General features: G+C 47.8%; 2 long non-coding RNA genes across 4 annotated transcripts in view; one reads left to right on the plus strand and one right to left on the minus strand.

The window, feature by feature from the left end:
• Positions 1–27,044, minus strand: part of LOC131424328 (uncharacterized) — a 65,938-nt gene extending 38,894 nt beyond the window's left edge. For all 3 annotated transcript variants that reach the window (XR_009227113.1, XR_009227114.1, XR_009227112.1), the window contains exon 1: positions 20,334–27,044. This is a non-coding gene — a long non-coding RNA (uncharacterized LOC131424328). The remainder of the gene's footprint in view (positions 1–20,333) is intronic.
• Positions 5,206–8,637, plus strand: LOC131424327 (uncharacterized). The gene is made up of 2 exons (XR_009227111.1): positions 5,206–5,380; positions 6,952–8,637. It is a non-coding gene; the product is annotated as an uncharacterized LOC131424327 (long non-coding RNA).
• Positions 27,045–27,547: the final 503 nt, after the last annotated feature.

Consider the following 27,547-nt stretch of genomic DNA (forward strand, 5'->3'; position numbering starts at 1 on the left):
GCGAGCCGAGCATCTCACCTTCTCTCAGGCCATGCCATCAACAAGAACTATCTTTCATTGGCTGTGACTGAGCACCAGAGAACCCTTCTAGAAAGTTCCACTTTATACAGGGGTTGCAGCAATGATGGGATTGGAGGTGACATGATAGGCAGTGGATAGTGGAGTTTCCCAGGAAGCTTACGGAAAGATACTGACAGCAATCAGATTGTAAGACGTTTTGTGGGGGTTTCCCCTCAAAAAAACAGCTGCTTTTAGATCTTCCTGAGAGCTGTTAACCCAACATGAATTAGTAGAGAGAGTGAGAAATGGCATTCTGCAAAAACACTGTGCTACCTGTGGGAACTGAGAATACTATGCCTCAGCCCAGGAGGAACAGACAGTGAACAAGCTAAAGAGGGCAGCCGCGTTGTGCTAATGAGAAAACCTGGAACAACAAGGCCCAGCAGGGTTGGGTCTGGTCAACAGGGAGCTGGGAAGCCAGTGCCAGAAGCAGAAGCAGCTTAAGAAAATCAACATACACATTTCCAAAGGAAAATCTGGTGTGTTTCACAGTAGCCTTGCCTGGTCCCTAGTAACCAGTCATCCAAAAGGTGGTCTCAAGTCACTCTGCTGCACACTCAGGATTAATTGAGCATCTTCATGGGAGTGAAGTAAGTCAAAATGATCAAATTCTTGCAAAATTTTTAAGTCAAGCTGGTGCGGGCTGTATAATTCATATTTACTTTTGAAAATGCAACTATATATCAAAATAGACATTGTTTTAACTATGGGAGATGATGTATTAAAGAAATCCTAGTTTTAGATTTGAATGTCCAATAATGGTCTTGTTATTTCAATCTTAGCCAGGATTCCAGATTCAGAATATTTTCTACTGTCCAAATACGACGTGTATAGGCATATGAAATACTGCTCAACAAAGGTGTTAAAATACAAAGTCCCAGATAAAGTACACGTACATTCAAGGGGAGTCCCCTCGGCAATGATTCACTGTTTAGGTCCCACAAGTATAAACATGGTAGAATTCTGACCCAGAATGGGTACAAAGATAAATGTCACCTCATGGCCAAATCCTGACAATAACATTGAACACATACTAAGAACCATGGAATGTTCCAGGCACCTCTCATGAAGTAACTCATTTAATTCTCTTCTCATGATGACTTACAAAGTAGGTGCCTCTTTTTCTGTGAGAGGACTAAGAATCGCCACATCTTACCCAAGTTTGCACAGCTGGAGAGGGATGAGCCAGGCGGCGTGGCTCCAAGCACAGGCACTGACGTCTCCAGGGGCAGGTCCTGAGCACCATGCAGGTGCCCATGCTTGTTCCACACCCTCAGAGCCCTGCCAGAAGCTCCCAGTGGACCTCACCCCATCCCTACGGACTGTGTACCCTTTCAAAGCTCACCTGGAGGTCACAGAAGGACACGGAGCTGGACATCAGAATGGTGGATTCTACAGGAAGTAGCTGTGTGGTATGCAGTTTGGCTTGTGGGGACAACATCTTACCACACTGGGGACTCCAGCAGAATGACTTTCTTTCAGGGTAGATGCAGGCCACAGTCTCCCTATGGGAACAAAGGACCCCAGAGCCAACCTCGAGCATCCCCTGACTCCCAAGGAACCCCAGCAAGCCTACCTGTACCACAGGCCCCTCCCTGTTGCCATCACCACTGCTCCCCCCGGTGCTGGGACCCCAAGGGAGTCTGAAAGAGGAAGCAGGCCTTCCCCTCCCTGTCCAGACCCTAGCAAGAGAAGTTGAGAATGGCCCCTTGGCACTCTTGACCCTGGCAAAGGCTGCAGTTCTGGACAGCGCCTTGCTCTGCTCTCTGGCTCTGCAAGGGCCTTAGAGGCTGGGGAAGCCACACCCACCCCTCTACTCAGCTGGACCCTCAGTGTGATGTGGAGTTAGGCAGTCAGGTCCTTTGTCTCCTGATTCAAGGAATGAAACCCCAGGGCCCAAGTGTGAGAGCAAAGTTACAGGATTTTTTAGAGGAATAGAAAGAAAGCAGAGCTCCTGAGGGGAAAGGTTCTGAGAGGGCTGCCCAAGGTGTCTGTTGTCCAGGGGTTTCTAAAGGCCTATCTGATGGCCCAGTGCAGGTGATTGGTGGGGTGAGGGATGCCAGCATGGACCAGTCAAGCTCTTCAAGCGCCAAGCCAATCAGAAGTGTATAATCCCCTATTTACATAATTAAGAGGATGGGTCCATCCTTGCAGTTTGACCTGTCTGTTGGAAAGAGGGGGCCTTTCCAATACCTTACAGTTTAGGTGTCTGCTTTGTGGTCGGCCGTTGCTAGGGGTAGGGGCAAGGGTGACTGAGGGAGGGCCTCTGCGGCTGCTGTGGGTGCAGCTGTGAGAACAGAGGCAGGTGTTCTGACTCAGAAGGAGGCCTGTGGTTATCGCTGGCAGGAAGCACGAGCCACAGGATGTCTCACACCCGCTGTCTCCTCTCAGGTTGGCATGATGTCCCCCTCCCCACGTCCTTCTCCAAGGCCCTCATCCTGGCTGTCTGTGGGAGACCTCTCTTCCTGCCTCTATGGGATGCTCAGCTGGTAGAGCTCCCTAACTATGCAGTGCCTCCCTGGAATGTAGTGAAAACCAGCAGGAGTCAACAGAGACCTGCCTCCTCCCTTGCCTGAGCTGACCTCCCGCTGCTGCCCTATCTGTAGCTTCTCTTCCGTTCAGCTAACTTCATGTGGAGGCTTAGTGACAGTTTTCCAAGCTCAGCCTTTCCCCCAGGGGATCAAACATGGCATTACCCCAACTTCAGAGCTTCACAGATGCCCAAAACATAGATAGGCAAAGTTGGAAACGCTGCTTTCATTTCAAAATGAAATGAATAAAAGGTCAAGAGAGCAAAGAGGGAACTTGCAGAAGCTGAGTGGTGGACACACTGGGTTCTCCTGTGCCCAAAGGTGGCCGAGCTGAGTTGCTCCCTGTTCCGAAGTTCTGAGGGTTTCAAGGACGGAGCACAAAGGCAGCTCTGGACAGCTGCATCCCACAGGGCATGTGTCCTTTGGCCTCTTCTACAGACAGTGTTTGAAACACACATGCTCATTACCTCCCCCCACCCACACACACAGAGAAATAACAGATAGATAGAGAGAAAACCCCTCTTCTCTTGGGATTCACAGATCCCTTGCTCCCCAAACTATCCATCTCATAAAGCTCTCTCCTGTGAAGGTCAATGCAATTGTAAATACTTGACTTGCAAATGCTTTTTTAGCCATTAATTTGTCTGTAATACCAAACAGTGAAAAGAAATAAACTTCCAAAGGGTATCATGGTTCTTGCTGGCTGTATTGCAGAAAAGACTGTTCAATAAAGAAATAATGATTTTTAAAAACATAAGTGACTCTGGATGATTTTGTTTGATTAAATTAGGGGTAAAATATAGATATTTAGCTTAATTTGAATGTCAGGTAAACAACAAGTGAGATTTTCATATAAGTGTTCCCAAAATATCTATAAGGCAAATATTATATGGGATACACTTATGCTAAAAAAAAAAAAAAAAAAAAATCATTGCTTACCCATAATTCAACTTGAACTGGAAATGTTCTATTTTTATTTGCTAAATCTGATATCTGTCAATAGCATTTTGTCCTAAGATGTTCCTGACAAAGAAGAAAAATTATTGAGTCTCAGAAACAGAAAACTGGTGTGTGTTCTGAGCTCAAAATACACTTTTATAAACAAAGAAGAGTGTCCATGCCAGTTGTGGGCCGAGGCTAGCCCACAGATGCTGCCTAGCTCCAGGTGTGGGTGAGATACCACATGGCGTTGGAGGGAGAGTTCAAAACGGTTGCCGATTTAGTAACCAGACAAAAGAGGACTTTTCCTTTTTTGCATACTTATTTTTTAAATAGTTTTTGAAATCTTGAGTGCTGGTTTTGAGGACAGGCAGGTTTCCCTGAAGGTAAGTTGGTGTGCTAGAGACGTCTGCCGTGGGAAGAGAACTGCTGGGCCTCACCTAGGACTCCGGGCTCAGTCCCTGTCCCCTTCTTACTGTGCCTCGCCTTGCTCCTTGGGCCACATGGCTGGCCCTGGGAACAACACAGCGGAGAAGGCAGGAGGTACACATGACTGCTGACAGGCCCAGGGCCAGCCTGGTGACCCCTTTAATCCTTAGGGCCAATTATAACTCACACCTCCACAGCAGAAGTGGGCCACTGCACAGGTGGAGGTCCCACCCCTACGAGGGAGGGGACATGCACACCCCTCCTGCAGGACTAACAACCAATCAGTGAAGCCCTGGGGGTAGGCTTGCTAGAACCAGAGGGACCAGCAGGGCAGAGGGACAAGCAAGGGCACGGCCCTGGTGCCACCAGTCTGAACGGCAGCTGGTCACAAAGCCAAAGTCATGCAGTCAATCCTTGTTTGAGAATTCGTGTTGCAAATTTACCCACTCAATAAAACTTACCTGTAAGCCCCAAATCAGTTCTTAGAGAATTCCACAGTCATTCATGGACATGCGTAGAGCGGCGAGTTGTGTTTCCCAACCCACACCTTCCCCTTCCGCCCTCTTGTTTCAGCTCAGATAGCAAACAAGTGTTCTTTTTCAGTCTGTTTAGTGCCACGTTTTTTACATTTTTGTGGTTTTGTTGTTGGTGGTGGTGGTGATTCAGTTTTTTAAAGTGTCCCCAAGTGAAGTGCCAAATGCTGCTTAGTGAATGCTCCTGAGCACAAAGAGACAGGCATGTGCCTTAGAGCAAAAGCACATGTTCAGATAGAAGCTTCATTCCGGCCGAGCTAGGGCACTCTGTGTCCTCAGTTCAGTGCTTCGGTATGGATGATATCTGCTGCATGGGGGACTTCCAGCAGCACCCATTAAACAAGGTTACCTTTAGAGCACTTGGCGACCATGTGACAAAAGCTCCCAGGAAGGTAACCCTATGCACAGTGTTCACAGTCACTGCTCAGTGTTCACGGAGACTTCAGGAGACAACTGTGCATGGTGAGAATCAACTGCATTAGCTCTTTCTTTTTCTCCCATCCCCTCCACTTCCTTCCCTTGGCAGTGCCTGCAGCTGCGGGGCTCTTTACCCGGGGTTCTGGCCCTTTGTGAGCCCGTATCTATCGGGTTACTGAAGCGTCTCACTACCTGCACAGTACATGGAGCATGAGAGGCATCTCAGTAATTCCCGGCACCCCGTCATCCTCCTCCCTGTCCCCACTGGGGAGTGGCAACCCAATACCTCTCAAAAGTGGGATCAACCAACCAAAGCTTTAGAGCACCCCATCTGGGATTTAGGATCAGTGGCCCGTGGAACTCAAGAATGTCAGGTGGGGAATCTTGCTTCCAGAGGGATGAAACTATGGCGCTGAAATGAGAACACGACGCTCAGCCGCGGGTTTGAGGTTGTGTGGTCTCTGCTCTCAGGTATGTGTATTATCCTGGAGAGCCAATCCCAACATTAGGGTGTTGCCCCTCAGCGGACAGGACTGCTCCTCTCCCTCCAGGGCCCTGTGGGGTGCGTGGGAAGGTGTGATGCCCGTCACTGTAGGTGTGCATTTGTACAGAGAACGGGTCCCGTGCACAGGACACCACAGCACTGCACAAGGCCTGCCTGCAGTCTGAAAGCTTTTCAGTCCAGGAAGGTGCTGTGGTTTGGACATGGTTTCAGTGACCCCGAGGCTTCTTGTGTTGAAATTTAATCCCCACTGGGAGATTTTGAATGGGTGGGAACTTAATTCAACTGTGCTGTTTTGAGGTGGGCCTTTGGGAGACGATTAGGGTTACATAAGATCATTAGGGTGGAGCCCATGACTAAATCCTAGTGGCTTTATAGGAAAAGGAAAAGAGACAGGAGAGATATATGTGCACACTTCCTGTGCCACCTCAGGACACTGCCTCAAGAAGACCATCATGAGAGGCTGGCCCTCAACCTTGTGCCTCTAGAACTGTGAGCCCTGATAAACCTTCTTTCTTTCTTTTCTTTCTTTTTTTTAGTTGTAGATGGACACAATACCTTTATTGTAATTTTTTAATGTGGTACTGAGGATCGAACCCAGTGCCTCACATGTGCTAGGCAAGTGCTCTACCACTGAGCCACAACCTCAGCCCTAAATATCCTTTCTTCACAACTCACCAAGTCCCTGTTATTGTGTCATTAGCAACAGAAAATGAACTATAAAGGTAAATCCTAAAAGGATGCCTGCAGCCACAGATGAACCAGCAAGGGTGTGAGCAGACGAGTCCCAGGGAGTCAGCTTGCCACTAGCTCTGGCAGCTGCCCACCCTGGCCACCAGGGTTCAAAACCCACGAACACTGCAGAGCTTGAGCCACTGCCTGCGAATCAGGGTGAATCCCAGCCCTGGCCATGTCCCCCAGGCAAAGGGAACCAACAGGCACCCTCCCCAGAGTTCTGCCTTTGGGGCGTCTCCTTCACCTCTCACTCTCAGGGCTGACTGGCTCAGGCTATGATGAGGTGGCAGTCTCGCTGAGCTCAGTGGAGTCGGCCTCCGCTGCACCCATAGGTTTCTCATTGAACCAACAGGTGAGAGCCATCGCATGCTGCTTCATCTGGCACTAAATCTTGAGTCTCCCATGAGTGTGTCCAGACCATGTGTGGTCCACTCCAAAGCTACCTGGCATCCTACTCAGTATAAGACCCAGAGGATCTCTTCCAGAATAGATAGCCTGGGGTGAAAAATCAGCAGACTTGTCGGTGGAAGAACCTGCCTGCTGGGGAGGGAAACCTTGAAATCCTCCCTCCCAGAGGGATTGGGGCAGAGTGTTGGGTTCTCAGCTCCACAGGCTCCTCAGATGTCTCTTCCCATCTCCTGTCCACCTCGTCCCCCCTGACGCCAGTCCTAAGGGTATAAGAATGTTGTTGTTGATGTAACCACACTACACACCCACCAGATGCCCATCAATGCCTGCCTGGTGCTTCTAGTGATCCATGACAGTTTTAAGACTAATATCTGGAAACATTTGTGCCTTGAACCAGGAGTTGTGCAGCTCTGAATCACCACTGTTTTTCTGAAACGCTCCAGGATAATAAGATATCCCGTCATCCTGTGACCATCATGGCTGGAACATCAGTCAAAGGCCGCCTGTATTTGGTCTCCCGAAGCCTTGACCCTGGCCAGCCCTTCAGCCCAGGCAAGTCAGTGATGATGTGGCAATCGTGATGCAACTCTGTGCAAGTTTCCAGGACCCCTCCTCCATCTGCAAGAACACTATCTCTTGTGCTCAAACAGGTGGGCAGCCTAGACAAGAGCCTTATTACTCAACATCCAACTTGAGAAACACGGATCATTCCAGCATTTAAAACAGAAGGAATCTAAGTTAGGATTTGGTTACGCAGGTGACAGAAGAGCAGAGAAACCAAACCAAAGATTCAGCCAGAGATTAATGACAAAACACCATTCCTGGGTGGAGGGAAGGGCTTCTGGAGCACAGGGTGCAGGGTCACCTGGTGGAGGTGGGGACCACAGCAGGACTAGCAGACAGAAGTTCAGACCACAGACATGATGCCACAACTAACTGGGACATGGAGCCAAATGCAGAGAGGAAAAACACTGGCTTTCCCTCCCTCTCTGTCCTGTCGCCTATTGTTGTCCCATTGGACAAATCAGCTGCTCTGAGAGTTTGGGACATGCAGCCTGAAAGGGTTACCCCCAAAGGATGCAGAGTTGAGTAGGGGACACGGGAGGAAGATCTGATGGATGGCAGGGTGCCAAGGACCAACACCAAGGTGGCAGGAGCAGGGTGGCTGCAGGCAATACCCCTGCAGCATTTATACCCCAAACACTTAGCAATGTTGGGTGCAGGCCCTTGCGGGAAGGTTTGAACAACAACCCAGCAACTCGGGAGGTTGAGGCAGGAGGATCCCAAGTTCAAGGCCAGCCTCAGCTTAGACTCTTATGACTTGTGATCAGAACGATGATATGTGAATAAATCAAAGGCAAGAAAAATATAATGTGAGAGAAATCAAACAAGCCAATATCTATGTTGGATAGAGTTTGTCATTCCCAGTGTGGTGTTCTGGACACGGCGGATCCCTTTAGTATGCAAAATAGGTGAGGTGGACACTGCTTAAAGTTGAAACGGCCTGGGGGGTCTCACCATCCACCTCATGTCCACAGGGTGCTGCAGGTATACTGTGACCCCAGGAAGGCCCCTCGATGTCAGGCCTAACACACAGTTTTGGCAACACTGTAGGTCACCTTTTCAAGACCTACTAAGGATCTCAAGAGATGTCAAATTAAATCCTTGGGGTTTAATACCACGTGGTTTAAAATAGTGAGAAACAGACAGAAAGCTGGACTCCGTCTCCTGAGTGAACTTGTCCCTGAATGCACAGCTGATGCCACAGAGTCTAACTTCAGGAGGAAGAGAGGGCAAATATTGAGCTCCAGACAGAGAATGGCAATTCCTGGCTTTAAAAGTTTCTTCCTCTGATTGGGTAGAGAGAGGTGAGGGGAGGGGAGGGAAGGGGGGATAGGAAGGGCAGCAGAATACAACGGACACTAGTATGGCCCTATGTATAAACGTGGCTGTATAACCAATGTGATCCTGCAGTCTGTACACGTGGGAAAATAAGAATTCATACCCCATTTGAATCAAATGTTTGATATGTCAAGATCATTGTATTGTCTTGAGCAACTAATAAAAAAAAAGTTTCTACTTCTTCCCTTTTTTTTTTTTAAACACAAGCTGTCGAGCTTGTTTCTCTTAACCCACTCCTGTGCAACAAAAGTCCGCTAATTACTGACTGTTATTTTACAAGAGAAGAAACTGGGACCTTAAAAAGCCGTGACATAAAGGCAAAACCCAGACGTTAAGCCTGATCCTTCTGGAGGCTAGTCCTGCTCGCCGTAGATCCTGTGTCGCGAGATGGCTTCAAATATCTGTTAAAACTATAACAGACTGGACTTCCCATGGAAAGTGTGCATGAGAAGGGCTCGACTTTGGTCAACTCTAGCTCTCCTTTGGAAAGAAATTATGATAAGCCAGGAGTGGTGGCACCTGTAATCCCAGCAACTCAGGGGGTTGAGGCAGGAGGATCCCAAGTTCAAGGCCAGCCTCAGCTTAGAGAGGCCCTAAGCAACTTAGTGAGACTCTGTCTTTAAATAAAAAATAAGAAGGGCTGAGGACGTGGCTCAGAGGTAAAGCACCTCTGGGTTCAATCCCTAGGGGAGGGGGGGGGAGAGGGAGGGGGAGGGGGGAGAGGGAGAGAGGGAGAGAAATTGTGTTATATCTCAAATACTACATTTCAAGAGCACCTACTTCATCTTTGCTTGGCCTGGGATCTCCTAGATCTGGTGCCAACCTCTGCCACAGCACACAGCCCCTGGATTCCCTCCTTTCTGCCACTGCCTCTCACCTGCTTAGGTGTGGCCGCTGTGCCTCTTCAGTGATAAACACGACTCCTTCCAGCACATGACAAACACTGCTCCACACAAACACCTGAAGGAGTGCATATGATCAAATCCTTCCCACCAGGAGCCTGTTCATAGAAGACTCTTAGTTGAGACTGGTTGTCAGAACCCTCCCTGGGCTCCGATTCAGAACCCACTCCTCCTTAGGTTGAGTTCATGCTTGTGTCAGTCCCCGCCATCCCTCCCACTGGTAGCTTCCACTCTGAGTTTTCTCTCATAACAAACTCCTAAGTAAGTAAGCAGTTTAAAGATGTGACCTCTCAATCTTACAGAATCAAAACAGCAATAAATCATTTTTTCCCCAAATGTGTTCCAAGTGCTATTTGAGGGCTGGGGACATAGCTCAGTTGGTAGAGTGCTTGCCTCGCATGCACAAGGCCCTGGGTTCTATCCCCAGCACCACACACACACACACACACACACACACACACACACACACAAGCTATTTGATTATCCTCTTATTTTATGAGAAGAGTAAATAGGAGTCTATTTAGAAAGTGAAAGGCTCAGGGAGGTTAGATGATTTAGGAAAATATTTAGAACAAGAAACATGTATAGATCTTGGGTTTTCTTCCAAGTTTTTCTTTTTCTTTTTTTTTTCTTTTTTCTTCTTCTCTTTTAAGCATAAGCCTTTGTTGGCTGTAGACAGGAAGGTTCTAATAAGCCCTAGAAGAAAAGCTAGTGGAAATCTCTTCATTCAGACATCTTTTCTTTTTTCACATTAGAAAGCACATCTCAGATATCAGAATCATTTTCACCTAATTTTATGAATCACTTCAAATCCTGAAGAAATATTATCTTACAAGTTTCAAGTCTTAGTTTAGAATGATCCACGTATTCATTCAGCAAATATTTGATCTATGCTATATAATAAGCAGCATGCTGGATCCTGGTGAAGGAAACCTGAAAAGTCCAACCAACTCTACCTCCTGGAATTCAGAATCTACCCAGATGAAGCCATGGGATATTTTATATATTCTTCACAATCCAGGGCAATCTGAAAACTATGCTTTATGCCTTTCCTATCTACAGAAAACATTCAGCTATTGAATTGCCCTCCAGCAGAGGTGCTATGAAAATCGGAAGCAGGGAAATTCAAGTAATCCCTTTACATAACTTTTAAGCACATACAAGGAAATTGAGGTTATTGGCTAAAATTACCTTTCTGTCTCAATCCTGTTCAATACCAAGAACAATAGTGTGCCACACAGGAGTTCATTTAAATATATATGGAATGAATTTCAAAATTATAGAAAAGTTCTAAGAAAAACAATTGCTCAAAAAACATCCTTATCCCCCTCAACCCAGGTGGCCCACGGTTCACATTTATACATGAACTTTCCTAAACCACTTGAGAGTAAGCTGTGTTCATCTGATCTTTCCCCTAGAATATGCTTCCTCAGAACTGAGGTGGTCCTTACGGGACTGAGGTGCCACCTTCACCAAGGTCACTGCACACACTCTGCCTGTGCTCCCGCCTGTGCTCTTCCACTTCTGACAGTGGTCCTGTCTCCCCGGCCACCTGCAGTCTGGAACATTCCCACAGCCCTTGTTGAACTTTGTGGCATCACATGCTGAAGAAGAGCCCTCCTCTCCCTTCCTTAACAGAACCACCCTCACTGGGGGACTGCCAGGTGCTCCCTGCTTGTCCGCACTTCTGGTCAGTAGACTACACTAGTGCTGCTGCCCTGCTAGGCGTCCTGCCTGGAGACACTACTCGGTGAGAGCCCCGGCATCCCTCTGCGCACAGTAGCTATTGGTTCAGCAATATATATAGGGATCAGCAGTCCAGGGAAGCACCAGAAAACCACACAGACTCTGGTCCTCAAACTCCCCTTGGGCTTAGCATCCTTCCAAGCTTCTTGCCTGAATCAGTCCTCAAGGGGATGGCTACAAATAATTTCCCATCTCCTGCACCCCTCCACATTTACCAGTCCTGTGAGTAAGAGCCCCCCTTCTCTTCCATCTATCCCTTTGATCATCACTAATGAATGCAGGGTTCTGTTTCTCTTCCAATGGCTTGTAAGTCATTTCTTTACTGTTCTGGTGCTACACTTGTGCAGGTTCGGCCAGTGGGAGCCCCTCAAGCAGGCCTGTGAGCTTTTGATGTTCTTCTTTTTAATCGCTCTTTATGTTGTGGCACGATAAGGCATTCCACACCCACACTGTCCTGGCCAAGAAATTCCCGTCTCTGCAGGGAAGAGCACTAACAGCCACCACCACAGTCTGCACCCTAGGTGAGCTTGTGGCTGTGGAGGCATAGTGGCCTCCAGGACCTGCCAGAGGACACAGAGACAACAATTCCTGGCAGAACAAACACATCAGTACATTTCTGTTCTTCAAGAGATAAACTTTCCAAGGGTCAAGTTTATCTGAACCAGCATTATAAAACAATCTGTGTTCTTTCTCCAGAACAAAGAGTACGAGAGTTCAGGCTAAGAAAGGAAAATCAATGAAAACGCAGTGATAATGGGCCAGGGCTCACTGGGCACAGGGTGTTGGCATGTATGGCTCCACAGGAAGGGAGTCACTGTGACACGAGAACATCAGAACAAAGATTTCACAGTCGGATCTGGCTCTGCTCACTGGGTTTTTGCCTTTGCATGATTTTGGGCCACAAGCTATCGGGTGATTTGAACTAAAAAACAGTGATGCCCTTTATGGGACACTCTGGGAACACGGGAGTCTACTTGATTCTTCATTTGCCCTTGTGCGCATCAAATGAATTCAGTGACACCCCAGGATGCTCTCCGCCTCATGCACCCTCAGAAGCATGAATTGAAGCAAGCTGTAAGGTGCCAGGGGACAAGAGTTAAGGGCAGAAGAGGAGAGGCCCTTGGGCAGGCATCACTACTTGCTGCTGGGTCAGCTCTAGCGGTCACCCAGCTTTTCTGACGTCTGTGGAATGAGGCAGGCACAGGCTGTGCCAGGTTGCAGTGAGGACTGGTTGAGATGACAGACACAGGGTGCTTACCTAGCTCACAGTGCCCTGCAGCTGGGGTGCTTACCTACCTTGGGGCAGCCCAGGAAGGCACAGAACCTGACCACAGGACACACCCCCTGAGGGAAGGGGACCCTGCTCATGGCTCTCAGGGTACCCCGAGGTGGTGAGGGCACTGCCCAGACAGGCCCAGTAGGGTTGCTATTCTTGTGGTGGGCAGATAGGACCAAAAGGAGGGTGGCCTCACTCGGCCCAGCTGCAGGTCAGTTGCAGGAGCACAGAGAAAAGCCACCAAGATGTGTGTTTGTTTGAAATGAAGACCCGTATGTAGGAACCATCATAGACCACAGCAACTCGGCCAGCTGTTCTCGGAGGAAGCTGAATCTGAGGTCTGCGCTGTTGGATGGACATGGAAAAACTGAACTTGAGCAGGGGGTGTGTGCAGTGTTTGTGGGAGAGGTGAGAGAGGCTGACGTGGTGTGAAGATATTCCTGAGGGGAAGAGCCTGGTCACCCAGAGGAGCAAGGTGGGGGAGAATGGAGTCACGGTGCCTGTGCCTGCAAGGACACAGACACAGGGGCTGTCCATGGCGCTCATCAAGGGAGGCTAACAAGGGGAGAGTGGTCTTGAGATGTATGGTCACTAACGCACCTTATCCCCTGGAGCCACAGACCCCATGCACACAGAAACGAGGAAGAAGCCCGAGGAGCTGCAACACAAGGGCAGAGGGGGCAGAGTCAGTTTGCAGTCTGCACCAGGTGCTTCATGGGCTCATCCCAGCCAAACAGACCGCTCCGGCTGAGCAGGAGTTCACAATGATGCGTGACAGACCATCCTTGTATCAAAGGTCTAAATGACAGGACAGGAACCAGGAGCAAATAAATAACCACCACACTGATAATAAACAGGTATAAAAAAAATCATTCGCAAATGCCTCCACCAACCCACCTGGCTTAGCACACATATTCCCACCGGAATGACTCACCCCGTGGCCTGAAGGAGGTCGCCTTACACTCAGCACCTGGAAATCAGAGGTTTACCACAGATTCCAGTAGAAGAGTCTCCCCAAAGTGTCAGGGGTTTTTAAAACTTCAGGGCCAACACCCAAAACATAAGAAAAAGGGCCCTGGTTCCTTGAAATATTTCATATTCATACATAACAGATATGTGAGCTACAAGTTCTTCTGGGGTCTTTCAGACCCCATACCCACCTTTCTAAGGCAACTATTTTGTAATTCCATCTTAATCTGAAATGAAATTTATAGATGATATAACTTACACTCACTTTTCTTCTTGACCTAAATCTAACATCAATGAGAATCAACATGGAGGCAATTTATAATTAAATGATATTACTGGTTTCAACGTGTGTGTGCTTGGGTACAGTCATACCAGAAGACAAAAGGTCCCCACACATTTCCACGGGGCCCCAGGAAGATGGAGGACCCACTGAGGAGTGAGCTGCAGGGAGTAGCCTGTGGCTGATCCTATCACCTGGCCAGGAACAGCAGGCCTCGTGGCAGAAGGTGCCAAGCCAGTGACTGGCAGAGCCGGGAAGACAGCACCCCAGGCATGGGTGCAGGGAATGCAAAGCACATCTGCCTGCAGGTCTAAGGAGAGAACCTGCTACAGGTAACACCCAGGAAAGAGGCTCAGCAGGGAAACGAACACTGGTCTTGGGCCCGGCTCCCGTCCTGCTGGTCTCCAGGGCTATGTCCTCCCCTTTTAAAAAAAAGTTTGCTGACTCATGTTCTATACTTTGAGCCAACATGGTCAACATTTTAGAGTGAAAGGGAGATTTAGTGAGTTTCTTTCCCAGATGGTTGGAAAGCCTGTCCTGAGAACTCATGGTAACAGGCAGGTGGACTCCAGTGGTGGCCGGAGGTCATCTTTAGTTCTTTGTCAAGAACTAATACAGAGCTTCGGGCAGAGTCCTACAGTCCATCCACTACCCATGCCCCTTCCCCTTCGAAGGACTGGAACTGGGCGAGCTGCCTGTGACTGCCTCCAGGTGTTGGAGCCTCCTGGCCACCCCTGCACACACCTGCCATACACAGGGTGCCCACGAAGCCCGGCCTGATCTTGCCCATAGCCACAGGTGCTTCTGGAAACTTTCTGCTCCAAAGTAGGCACAGGGTGGGGACTGCCCTGCGGGGGACACCAAGTAGGCACAGGGCTTCCCACCTGGAAGGAACAGGAGAGCCCAGAGAAGTCACCTGCAGCTCCAACCCAGTAGAGGCTGATTTGCAACAGCAGCCTGGGGATTTGCCTCAGTGCTAGGCAAGGTGTTCAGCTTTTAACCTCCAAGGGGAAGAAGTTACAACAAGAATAATTTCTTCATCTGAAAGTCACACACTGTCACAATTATGGGAAGTCCAGTTTCCACACCAAACAGGTAAGTGCTGAGATGCTGAGAACCCAGGCGTTTCTTCGTGCTGCACCCTGTAGCAGTGGACTGCGTAACTTGTAATCAGTTTTGAACTTCAGCCCTTGCCTTGAAAGTGATTTCCTAACATATATATCAACAAGTTAAGCTGTCTTTTGTATGTCTTGGCTCAGTAAGGAGCACATGAACTTTTCCCTGGGGTCAGAGATTGGAAATGGGCAAATCAGAAGGTGGACAGAAAAGTGACAATGTTTAACTAATGAACACAGTTAAACTACGTCTTGAGTAGAACCACAGGGCCCTTCCATCTGAGAGGCAGGAGCTCCTGGGTGTGCTGGCAACGTCCTTTGATGGCAGGGAAAGCAAGAGGCACTAGTGGCCTCTGCTGACCTTTGTCAGGCTGAGAGAGCCAGAGTTTCACCCATCAAGACTCAGCAAACATGGGCTGGGCTGGTGGCTCAGTGGTAGAGTGCTCGCCTACCATGCATGAGGCACTGGGTTCAATCCTCGGCACCACATAAAAACAACCTAATGTATCCACCTAAAACTAAAGATACATACATAAATAAATATTAAAAAAAAAAAAAGACTCAGCAAACAGGTTACTGCCCAGCTGCTCTCCCAACAGGGCCGAGGGGAGATGGAGAAGTGTGTGGCCCTTCAGGAGGACCATTTCCGTCTTCCCAGGAACTCAAGCCTGCCCTGCGATGGCCTGTGATAGACTCTCAGGAAGCACAGATGAATAGGGAGATAAATCACCCCGAGAAGAGCTTCTAAACTCTGACATGATCTCTCCTCCCAGCAAAAGGCAAAAGGCTGCGGACCTGAGAAACGAGGTGTGTTAACCACACTTAATTTTGACTCCAAGCTCAGCCTGCGGTGCATTTGGTGAAAAAGAAACCAGTTGAGCAACCCGAGTAGGAATGATGGACAGTTTAAGTCTCTGGTATCCTAACCTAGAGAAAACATCCCTAGGCCCACAAAACTGGCATGGGTCTCACTCACCACACCCAAATCCCCTCCCGCCGTTACTCAACAGGAACCTGAACATCCTCAGGTGTCTGCTTGCAACTCGAGGTCCCTTCTGTTCATTCTCTAATGAGTGTATGGAAGGCACGGATTTCAGGCTGTACTGATGTCTAAGGAACAGCCTCATCAGATATAGTCCCAGCAGAGGCTGGCTGTCATCTCTTACACAAACTGGAACTCTTGAGCGTTAACTTGCTCCCATGGCTAACCTGAGCTGGGTTTTTGCTCAGTATCATAATCCATCTGGGTTGGGGCTGACTGCCTGGGGACCACCAGGACCAATTCCTTTGGAAGCCTGAGGCCAGCTCAGCTGATCCCTGCTCTTGGACTTGGCCATGGGAGCCAGTGGTAGTCACTGCAGAAGCCATCCCTTGCACTTCTTTGCTTTGCCAGAGTTTCCACAGCAAGCCCAGAGACAGCCACCGCAGCACAGGCAGGCTCTGGAGCAATCGGCCCCAGGGGGTTGGAGCTCCTGCCTTTCTCCCCTGGAGCTGGAGGCTAAGTCCTAGGTTGTATTAGCCAGAGGTTTTTGAGTTGCAAGTGATATATAAACAAATAACAACAACAACAACAACAAAAACACCTATAATCAACTTAGAAGTCAAAAGAATCTATGAGTTTCGGCTCTCGTGTTCAGCTGAAAGACACTGACATTCTTATGGTCGACATTCATTCATTATCAGCAAGATCTTACGCTTTCAATCTAATAAAAATCCCCAAAGATGGAGCCTCAGGAAAGCCATGATCCAGCCCCTCAGCCAGTATCCCCATGGTCTTCCATCTTCCCAGTCTTTCTGATCTGCCCTTTGTGGTGATAGGTGATGTCCCTGAGCTCCTCCCCAGAAGACCAGGCACTCCTCATGTCAAAATGACAGCAGAATCCCAGACATGCAGGGGAAGAAAAGCATCTCTTTTGACAGCACTCGGAGAAGGGGGAGGCGGGTTTCCCGTCCCATGAGCACTGGCCAGCACCTCTTCTGCCTCCTTGGTGCCCACAGAATGGAATGGTTTCCCCACTGTGGCCCGGAGATGGGATAGGTGTCAGCTCAAGTTCCTCCCAACTCATTGTAGAGTTGGGGGTGGGGTCAATGGCTGAGAATGAGATCCGTGGGTTTCCTACGGTTAATGAAGAGTGGACATTTGGTGACCAAGAGATGCTCAGGCACAGGCTAGCACTGAGACGAGCACAAACAGAGCTAGTCTTCAGCCCAGTGAGACTGCTGGGGGCTAGGAGGCACTTCAAGGAGGAAGACCCCAGGGACAATGGACCTGGCCTCCTGATAAGGGGCGTGTGGAGCCTCAAGCTGGTCTGTGAGTAGAAACAGGGTAAGAAACTTGTGCTCCAGCTCCGGCACCCAGTGCGCACCACATATGGTGATCTCTGATCTGAGGGTCTCATGGAAATATCCCACATCTCTGTCATCTGTCCCCACATTTGCACAATGTCACAGCCTCCCCTTCCTCTCTCTACCATCTCCCCCTTACGCTTGGTGGGAGACTTCAGGAACGGAGGAGAATGGGGGTGAAATGCCAGTTTCCCTTTTCCTTCATTCCCCACCACCAGGGACGTCTTGCTTCCCTGGCCTTTCCAGGACAGATGGCGCTTCTCCTCCAGAGGCCGAGCCAAGCTCCAGGTCTGTTCTCCTGCCCCAGGGACCTTGACTACCAAGCAGACTTTCCTCCCCCAGCCTCAATGTCAGCATGGAAACCTGCATGCAGATCTCCTGACTTTGGAATCAGGCCGCCACTGGCCTGCTCATCCCTGCTCCAGGTCCCAGTCCTGGTTCTTGAAGTCACAGCCCTGCTACTCCAGTCTCCTGGAACCTGCCTCCTGGCCCTTCCTCTGCCCCTGCAGGCTACCTGGGGCAGGCCACTGGGCGGTTCCAGGAGGCACACAGGGTACTGGCAGGGACTGAGGAGCCACACTGCAAAGCTTGAACCTCTGCCCTGGGCTCACTTAGGTGGGATCTTGGAAGAGTGCATTGTGCCTTTGTGGCTGTGTTCTTCAAATGGAGATAACGGAAGGTTTCTCCTCTTGCAGGTGCTACAAGGATTAGATGAGGTCATAATTGCAGCACCTGTCATGGCTGCCGGGCTCTGTCAGCTCTGCACCTTGCTGTAATACGGCACCAGCCCCCTCTCTGTCCTCCCAGTGGCATTGAGCTCTGCCCAGCACCTGTGCAGCCCTGGCAAGATCTCTGCAGCCCAGAGCCCCACTCTCCTGCCTACCTGCCCTGGGGGCACCTATGCTCAGCACCCTCATCCTCAGCTCTGCCTCTTTCTTATCCAGTTTTTTCTCAAAGGCCAGCATGAGGCTCCACACGCCCTTAGCAGGAGGTCAGGTCTCTTGTCCCTGGGGCCTTCCTCCTTGAGGTGATCCTGACCCCAGGGTCCTGCTGAGCTGGAGGCTTGCTCCTCATCTGATACGCCTTCCCTTCTGGCCTCTCTCATCTTCTACTTCCACACTCTCCTCCCAGAGGGCAGCAGCTTCACCAGGCTTCAGTGACCGTGGCTGATGTCCCTCCCAGTTTCATCCCCAACTGTTGAGGCTGTTGCCACCTCCCGGATGTCTTTCCCATGTCTGACCACCTCCCGGATGTTTTTCCCAAGTCTGAAACAGCTCCCGGGCACTCAGGGAGACAAGCATCTTGATCATCACATGCCCTCGGGGGCTTTCTACGAAAACTAACATGGGAGTTTTTGAGCAAGTTGGCTGGATGGATGGTTGAGGGCTGGGTGGATGGACAGATGATGGGTGGATGGACAGATGATGGGTGAATGGAGTGTCTGGGTGGCTGTGTGGATGTCTGGGAGAATGGAGGGGCTGGATGGATGGACAGATGATGGGTGGAGGGATAGATGACTGACTGGCTGAATGGTGGTTTCTAGTTAAGATATTCAGAATAAAAATATAGTCACAAGATAATACTTGAAGTCCTAAAAGAAGTTGATATTGTCAAGGAAGGATGAATAGAGAAGAGCAGATGCCACAACAGACAGAGCCTCAGGGAACAGCTCCCTTGTGGGAATGGAAGAAGATTCCTCTGCAGGCTTCCTGGCAGCCACATTGAGGCCAGGGACTCTCCTGCTACAGGCTGGGGCCCCAGGCTCTTCCTCTGGACCAGTTCGTTGATACTCAGCTGCTGGGCTGGAACCCACTTTGGGTAGCCAGGGTTTACCCTTGCTAACCTCCTTTAAAGATGAGCACATGTACACTTCAGCACGTAAGAAACAATAACGATACAAAATGCACTCCACCTGATAATAATGTAGCCCCTTGGCTTGTTTATAAAGACATATTTCTAAAATATATTGTTAAGTAAAAAAACAATCTTTCCAATATAATTTCATTTTTCTAATGGAGTATGAAAAGTAATTCTGGAAGGATATACATTAAAATAATCCAAGTTGTCATTTTCTTTAGATGTCGAGCAAGTGATTAAGATTTAAATTTCTTTTTATACATTTGGCTCATGTCTTTTTTTCTATTACTATGTATAAGAGTACTAATTCTATAATTTAAAATTTCCATTTAAAAATTTAAATACATGAAAAATGTCTTTCTTTACAAATACAAATATTTCTTCCTAGGCTTAGCGAGCATTTCCCAGTAGTTTCATTGTGCTTGCTCCTGGCCTCCCACACCCTACAGTCTATGGACGCAGCTCTTCCCATGTAAACCAGATCGTGTCTGTTGAAGTCAGGCTGACCTCCTTGTTCTTCTTCAATACGCCAGGGTGCTGCTGTCTTAGGCCCTTTGCACCTGTGGCCCCCTCCCCTCAGGACTGATTTTCATCAGATATTTTCATGGCTCATTCTCACCCTTCATGATCTCCCATCTGGTCTCCACCCAGATGTTCCCAGTACACAGAGGACTTCCCAGTCACACTAATGAAAATTGCATTCCTTCTGCCTGATATCAACTCCCACATCATTCTGCTCAAATGCTTTTCACTGACTGATGTCCCATAAATGTCTCTTTGCTGACCTATACCTTGCAAGCCTCTCTGCTAGAATGTAGCTTCCCAGGGACAGGGACTGTGGATGGATGTCTTGTTCAAGGATTTGTCCCCATGCTGAGAATGAGGACACTGAGCACTCAATAGCTGCCCAATGCATGACTGGGGGTGAATTTCAGGATCAGTCTTAATGGGAGGATGCTCAGCTGTCAGAGTCACTGACACCACCAAGTGCTTTTCTTCCCTCAAATGGACAAAGCCACTTACAGGCAGGGATTCTTGTCTTTAGGGTTCACAGACTCCTTAAGAAATGCCATCAATATTCTTCTTAGAACGCTTCAGGGCTTGTGCCCTGGAGCTGCGTTTTGAAGCTCATATCTGCTGCTCTACATTTCAGGCTGTACTCACTGAAGCATAATTGCTATCTGACTGGGCAGGAAACTACTAGAAAGATCACTGAGAGACAGATAACTACTTTCATAGGATGGCAATAGTTTATGAGAGCATATAGAACACCAAAAATTACTAATGCAAATTTGGAAGTGGAGCTTGAGATGGTGAGAACAAATCAATAACCCAATTCAGCAGAATAAACCGTAGACGCCCCACCGCCCATCTCAGCCTACTCACAGGATCACCTGTCCCCACATCCTCTGGAACACAAGCAGCCAAGGCCACAGCTCACTGCATGGCACGGTCAGGTCTGCCTTCTTGGTGGCCAGCACATGCCTGGTTTAACTGGCCCGCTGTCAGTGTATCATTCACAACCGCTGGATCAGCTCCAAATGTCACTGCAGTCGCTCAGAGCACAGCAGAACCGGAAAACAAAGATGGTAAAGGAGGAAGACCCTAAAGAGGAAGCTGAATGCTGTTGGGAGCTTTGATAGGGTGGTGAGAGGCAGGTAGGAGACTCCAGGGCTGCTGTGGTTTAGAGACGGCACCTCATGACACCTTCAAGAAAGGGAAAGGGGACTTTTAAAGGCTGCCCTGTGGATACAGAACTCTAAAGTGGATCCAAACTCAAAGAAAAGTTTCTGGCAAACAAATTAACATTCAAATGAACTTAAGATGAGTTAAAACAAAGTGGTCCTGATTTTCTCCTTCACCTGACTCTGAGCATCAACCATCTACTATAGAGTGGGGGGCTCCACTGCCCTCTGAAAACAGGGTGAGGAGACAGCCACCCTGAGAATCAGGGGAAGAAGCGGAGCTGGAGCACCTGCAGCAGGTCTTCTGAAGCAGAAGTGCCACCAGGCTGGTTCTGCTCTTGTCCTGGTGCAGTCCTGGCTCAGGGAAAGGACAGAGGGGATCCATCATCTGAGGACAGAGCCCTGCAGCTGAAGGGAAACCAATGAAAGGGAACAAGAGGAAGTATGTATTGGAGACAAAGTGGAAATTCTGCTCATAGTTTCCCTAAAAGGATTTTGTTTGCTCTAATATATGAAACATCAATCCAAGCATTGAGCTGTTTGTGTTTGCACCTCCTGGGATCCCGAGGTTGCTCAGTGATCAGCTCCACATCAACAGGAGACAAGAGGGCCTCTTAGCTATTGCCCGGCCCAGCAGGGGGCCTTGAGCTGGATGATCCTGTTGCATTTCCAGTTCCTGGAGGAGGGTTCATTTGAGAGCTCCAACAACCAGCAGGTTTTAATTGAAAGCTGTTGGGACAGGGCATGTGGCCTGACCTTCTCAGCATGGACTGAGTCCTGGGCTGGTGTGCATGTGGGAATGGGGAGATAGAGCGGCTCTGCAGAGATAAAGAGTAACTGCGCAGAAGTTATCACAATCAGGTCCAAAGCACAGAACTTCCTTGACCTCCCCGCACTTACCAGGCCCTGCCCTCCTTCTTGTTCACTGCTGATAACCTCCCAGCCTCCCTGGCCCTCCAGATAACGGACAGATTCCAAAATCCAGGCAGGCACTGAGCCCTCCTGCATCTCACACTGCAGGTGGATCTCAGAGTCCACCTTTCCGCCTCCTGCCATGCTGAGAAACTACTCAGTCGAAACTCAGACTAGGGCTTCTGGCCTGCCGTTCTCAAAGTCTTCATCCTTAAAGGATGAGGAGTATTCCGAGGGGCAAGGAGCGTTTAGGTGCAGCTTGAACTTGGTGCCCTCAGCAAAGCCTGCGGGAAAGAATGATGTCAACTAAGAATAACCCAGTGATAATGGGAATGAAAGACTGGAAATACAGACTAGAGGTGAGAGGCCCATTAGGAGACTTGGGTTATTTGTTAGTTTAGCTATTCAGTCAACAAACACCCTCTATGTCCCAGGACGAGACAGAAGATATGGAGACAATGGCCGGGACAGATCAGGTGAGACTAGTGAACACCTGTGGCGGTAACCGAGAAGGGATGAGCTGAAGACTTGGTCTAAGGCCAGGGCATTGGAGGCAGAGAGGGGAGATGAGTGTCAGAGTGGACAGACCACCAGAGCTATCTAAAGAACCTAGAAATGAAAGTTCTGTCCTCAATTGCAAAAGTTATCTGTTTCATTCAAAGACTATATAAGTAAGCAAGGCATAAAATAAAGGGCTTCCCTCCAGCTTTAGATCTGACCCTCAAGGAGGCCACTTGGGACAGACTGGGGAGAGTAGGAAGCAACGCAGAGGGGGAGGACCGGAGGAGGAGGACTCCCACTGCTGGCATGGGCTGGATGGATGACCAGGGACAGGGAACACTGGAGAGGACGATTTCTAGGGCACAGATGAGTTTCCTTTGACATGTGGAATTTTTGTATAAGAGCTTTATTGAAATAAAATTCCCATATCCTACAGTTCTCCCATGTAAAGTGTGGAATTCAATGACTTTTAGTATATTCTGAGTTGTATAACCATCACCATAATCATTTCAGAACATTTCAATACCTCCAAGAGAAACCATGCCCATCAGCAGCCACCCCTGTTTCCCCAGCCCTCCTTCCTGGCCCTAGGTAGCCACATTGCCCCCATGGATTTGCATATTCTGAACATTCATATTAAGGGATTCACACAAAATGTGGCATTTTATAAATGACATCTTTCACTTAGCACGCTTTAAAGATTTAGCCATGTGGTAGCCTGTATATAAACTTTATTATCAGGTAATATTTTGTTGTGCAGATATAATACACCTTGTCTATCCTTCCACCAATAGATGATATCTGGGTTGTTTCCACGTTTTGGTTATTGTGAACAGTGCCACGAGCACTCGTGCACAGCATTTGTCTGAACACCTGTTTTGCTTTCATTTAGGCCTGTACCTAGCAGTGCAATTGTCGGGTTACGCTAATTCTACGTGTCTTTTTGTAAGGAATTGACAGTTTTCCACAGAGGGTGCACCATTTTACCGCCCCCCCCCCCAAGCCTCCATGCCCACTTCTTTGTCAAAAATTTTGTCTTTTTTGATAACAACCTTCCTAGTGGGGGTGAAGTGACATCTCACAGGGGTGAGACTTGCCTTCCCTCTGTTTAATGATGTTGAACATGCTAACGACGCTGACAGGCCTTCAGTGTAAGTCCACTACAGAACTTTTGCCTACTTTGAAATTTGGTATTTTATTGAGTGATACGTTTTTTAATGTATGAATTAAAGCTGCAAGTCCCTCAGATAGTCTGCAATTATTTTGTACAGTACTCTGCTGTGTACTGTCTTCTCACCTACTTGAGGGTGTCCTTTGAAATGGAGGTTTTTTTAAATTTTGAATTTTCAATATTTTTTTTTGTCATTTGTGCTTTTGGTGTTACCACCTAAGAACCCTTACCTAACCCCAAATCACTAAGATCTAGGTCTCTGTTTTCTTCCAAGATTATGAATCTTTCCTCATGTCCCTGAATTTATACCAACATTAAAATGTTTCCATCTGTCAATTCTCAAATGAGCCCTCCCTGAACAGCTTTTGGCTTTAAAACATAACAAGCATAATCATAAAGGTGAAGAAATTCAGTCTAGCAATAGAATGTCAGAATAATGAACCAGAAGTTTTCAGTTACAGAAGGTCCTCCAACAGAACAATGCCAGTTTAAATTATTATAGGAATCTCAGATTCTTTCTACTATAACTTCTAATTATCCAGCTTCTAATTATCCAGAATTCTCGCAGTGCTCCAAGGACATTAAAACAGATCTTTCTAATCTAAAAATGATAACATGGCATTTTAGTGGTTTTGTATGTTATTGGGATTGGAGGTTGAATTTTTGCAACAACGCGTTCACATTGTTTTCCGGAAGGGTCAAAGCTGTAAACACACATTCCTTCCACTTGTTCCTTTCTGTTTTGAAGGCAATGGTGATCTTGGAGCACTCATCATGCCCAGCCCTGCATGGATACTTGCTTCTAGACCAACCCAGAAACCTCCAGTCATCTCTGGCCTGGCCTTCAAGGTCCCAAGCACAGCCAGATGCAAAGCTGCTGCCTAGGAATGGAGAACCCCCCTGGGTCAGAGAGGCCTGCTGCCCGGCCCCCCTTCCTTTACTTAAGCTACACTCCCAAACTCAACGGGCTTTGGTGCACGTAGAACCTCATAACTTCGTGGGTTCTTTGTGTTGTCAGCTTCACTGGGGGAAAAAAGTGACCAGAAAGACACCAGGGTGGGAGGAAAGAGAAGAAAGAAAGCAGGAAAATCAGCTTCGTCTGTTTTTGCCTTTTAAAGGACTCTCCCTGAAATATGTCTTCTTCCCACTCACAACAGGGGTTTCATTTTCTTTTCAAAAAATATTTCTTAGTTGTTGGTGGACCTTTATTTTATTTAATTATATGTGGGGCTGAGACTCTAACCCAGTGCCTCACGCATGCTAGCCAGGCGCTCTTCCACTGAGCTACAACTCCAGCCTCTGGGGTTTCATTTTCTATCTTGAAAATGATCATATTTCAATCAAAAAATGAGTACGACTGCGACTTAGGTTTCAGGATTTACATAATGATCTCATTGTCAATCTCTCAAACATATATTTATTGATTGATTGCAAAATACATCTTATAGAAGCCTCTCAACCCCACCTCCACATCTGTGGGAGTTCCTGGTGCCCCTTCCTGCTGCTCCTGAGACTGACTGTAGGCTGCCGAGGGACAGCAAGCGCCTTCCTTCCCGGTGAACTCTCACCCTGAGTGCACGGTCTCTAGGCGGCTGGACGTGCACGCACGGACTCTCGCCTTCTGTGTCCACTCCTGGCAACTTGAGCTCTGCAAACAGGAACCATTTCCTTCCTGGTCACATTCTCTATAAGCTTCCCAGTGGGAAATGGTGATGACAGTGCAAAATGATCTCCTGTGAGCGGCTATGTGACATGACAAGCATAATGCAAATATAAAGCAATTTTTTTATTGAATATTTTGAAAGCAATAAAAATGTTCAGGCAGCCTGATGTTTAAACATGCAGCACATTACTCCACTTAACATACGCTATCAAGGAAAAATGTAAGGACAGGTCTACAAGAGAGAGAGAACCTGCTGCCAGCCAGGCTCTCCACATGTTCTACCTAAATCACTCCTTAAAAGAATTTGAAAAATACTTTCAATTGTCATTTACAATTTTTCGTCTTGAGTTTAAATCTTTACACATAGTTCTGGTGTATTTTAAATATTGACTTAAAATAAAGCTGTGACTTGTTTAAATATACTCAGTGGCATTTAAATATCATGAAGACTTGCCATCACTGCCCTTAAGAAGTGTTTGCTCTTTCTTGGTAGACAGAAATGACACTGTTCCTTTTCTATTTCCATTTCTTCTACCCAGAATTAGAAATTCTGTTAGGCCCTAATGTCTTTTTTCAATCCATCATACCTCTCAACAACAGAAATACACACCAGGGGAATAAAAATTCTGGTTTTCTGTGAACCTGTCACCAAAAGACGACAATACCATCACCTGACACACCTCCTGGGGCAGTCTTCAGGGGGTGAAGGAGGCAGGGCTCTGGCTCAGTGCCAATTGCTTCCCCACTGCTGACCACCTGCCACACCTGAAACCACAACCAACAGGCTGCTGCCCCATTCCTGCACCACCCCAGCCACGCAGGTCAGACAGGAAACGGGAAGGGCAGAGCCCACCTACAGAGAGGAGTTGGCATGACTGCCACGTCCATTTCAGAAGAAAATGTTCCGTGGGTTAATCTGTGTTCCCAGAAGATGCCAAGTCCCAACCCCTGGCACCTTATTGAGTGGAGATATGATCACTTGAGATGAGGTCACAAACTGGTATAAAGGTCTATGCAACAGAGACAGAGTCAGAGGAGGAGTCCACAGCACCCGAAAGACCACAGCCTTGTTGAAAGCTGAAGCTAGGACTTGAGTGCTGACATGGGTGCTGCTTTGCCCAGGCAGCCCCGAGACACTGACAGATTCCACACTGAGGGTGTGGAAAGAGATCCTCTCCACACCAGCATGTCCATACAATGTTCAGAAAGGCTACCCTTCATAAGGGAATCAGCTTCCAGAAGGTTCCAGAGATCTCCTGATGGAAGGGAAGCAGACACCTGCTCCAGTTTCTCGGAAGTGAGAAACAGAGTTTTGGGAACCTTCACACTCTCCTAAGGGAAAGGAAGTACTTTTTTTTTTTTTTTAACCTGACATTCTGGCTGCACAAACTCTAAATGTTGAAAGTACCATAAACAATTTCCTTCTCCTTTGTTCCACACGTTATTTCCACACACATAAAGAAAAACCAACAGCCAAGGCAACAAACTGCTAAGTCAGCAATAAAAACACCAACGCTCAACTGTGGATTACGGCTTTGAAAGTAAACAGAAGTTAAAAATTAAAAATTACTTACAAACTGATCCTTTCCACAGAGGGTACGTTACACTCACTTCGATTCACTTCACAGCCAATTTAGGAGCAAGGGCTTAAAAAGTACTAAAATTTGAAGATTTAAAGCTAGAAACCACAACTTAAAAAACTTAACTATTTCCTTTAACTTAACTATTTCCTTTAACAAGTGTTGTGGTTTATTTTGAAATACACATGGGGTCATCAATTCCAGCCCTTTATCCTACGGTTATTCCGGGCAGTACATCTGGAGCAACATTGAGGGCAGAGGAAATGGGGTGACTGCACAGAGCAGGGCAGAGACATCAGCAGTGTCACCCCGTGCAGGACAGGCCCTTCCCCATCTCCTCAGCCTGTCCAGAGTCCAGGAGGCAAGCAACTTCTCTCGGATATGCCACGGCATCTTATGACCTGGTTCACCACTGCCTTTACCTACTCTCACAACTACTGTGCAAAGGCGGCTTCTGATATCAGGATTCCCGAAGGCCTGCATTCTGTGTCCCTGCATCAACCCAGCACCTGGCCCCTGGCCCCAGGGCGCGAGTCAGTAATGAGCACACAAGCCTCCCTTGTTTTGTTTTTTTTTTTAATAGAGGTAAATAGGAAAGGTAGCAGAATACAACAGTTACTAATAGGGCATTATGTAAAAATGTGGATGTGTAACCGATGTGATTCTGCAATCTGTATTTGGGGTAAAATTGGGAGTTCATAACCAACTTGAATCTAATGTATGAAATATGATATGTCAAGAGCTTTATAATGTTTTGAACAACCAATAAAAAAAAATTAAAAAAAAAAAAAAAAAAAAAAAAAAAAAAAAAAAAAAGAGGTAAATGAGTCTTACAAGCCTAAGTTGAAACCCCCGCTCTGCTCTTGCACCCCAAGAATTCTGCAGGGATTATGAGGACAGATGACAGGACCACCTGAGACAGGGCGTGGCTTCCAGACAGGACTCGAAATTGTCAGCTAATGAAAGTGATAGTAACGGCACATATAACCCAATGACCACACACATTCTCATTAAAGCACGTTACATGCACCTAACCGTTCATGAACATAAGAGTGATAATACAAGACATTTAGAGTAAAACGTACTTG

This window comes from Marmota monax, unplaced genomic scaffold, assembly GCF_021218885.2.
Source record: "Marmota monax isolate L192 unplaced genomic scaffold, Marmota_monax_Labrador192_F-V1.1 WCK01_AAM20220418_F8-fsc00060, whole genome shotgun sequence".
Classification (NCBI taxonomy): Eukaryota; Metazoa; Chordata; class Mammalia; order Rodentia; family Sciuridae; genus Marmota; species Marmota monax.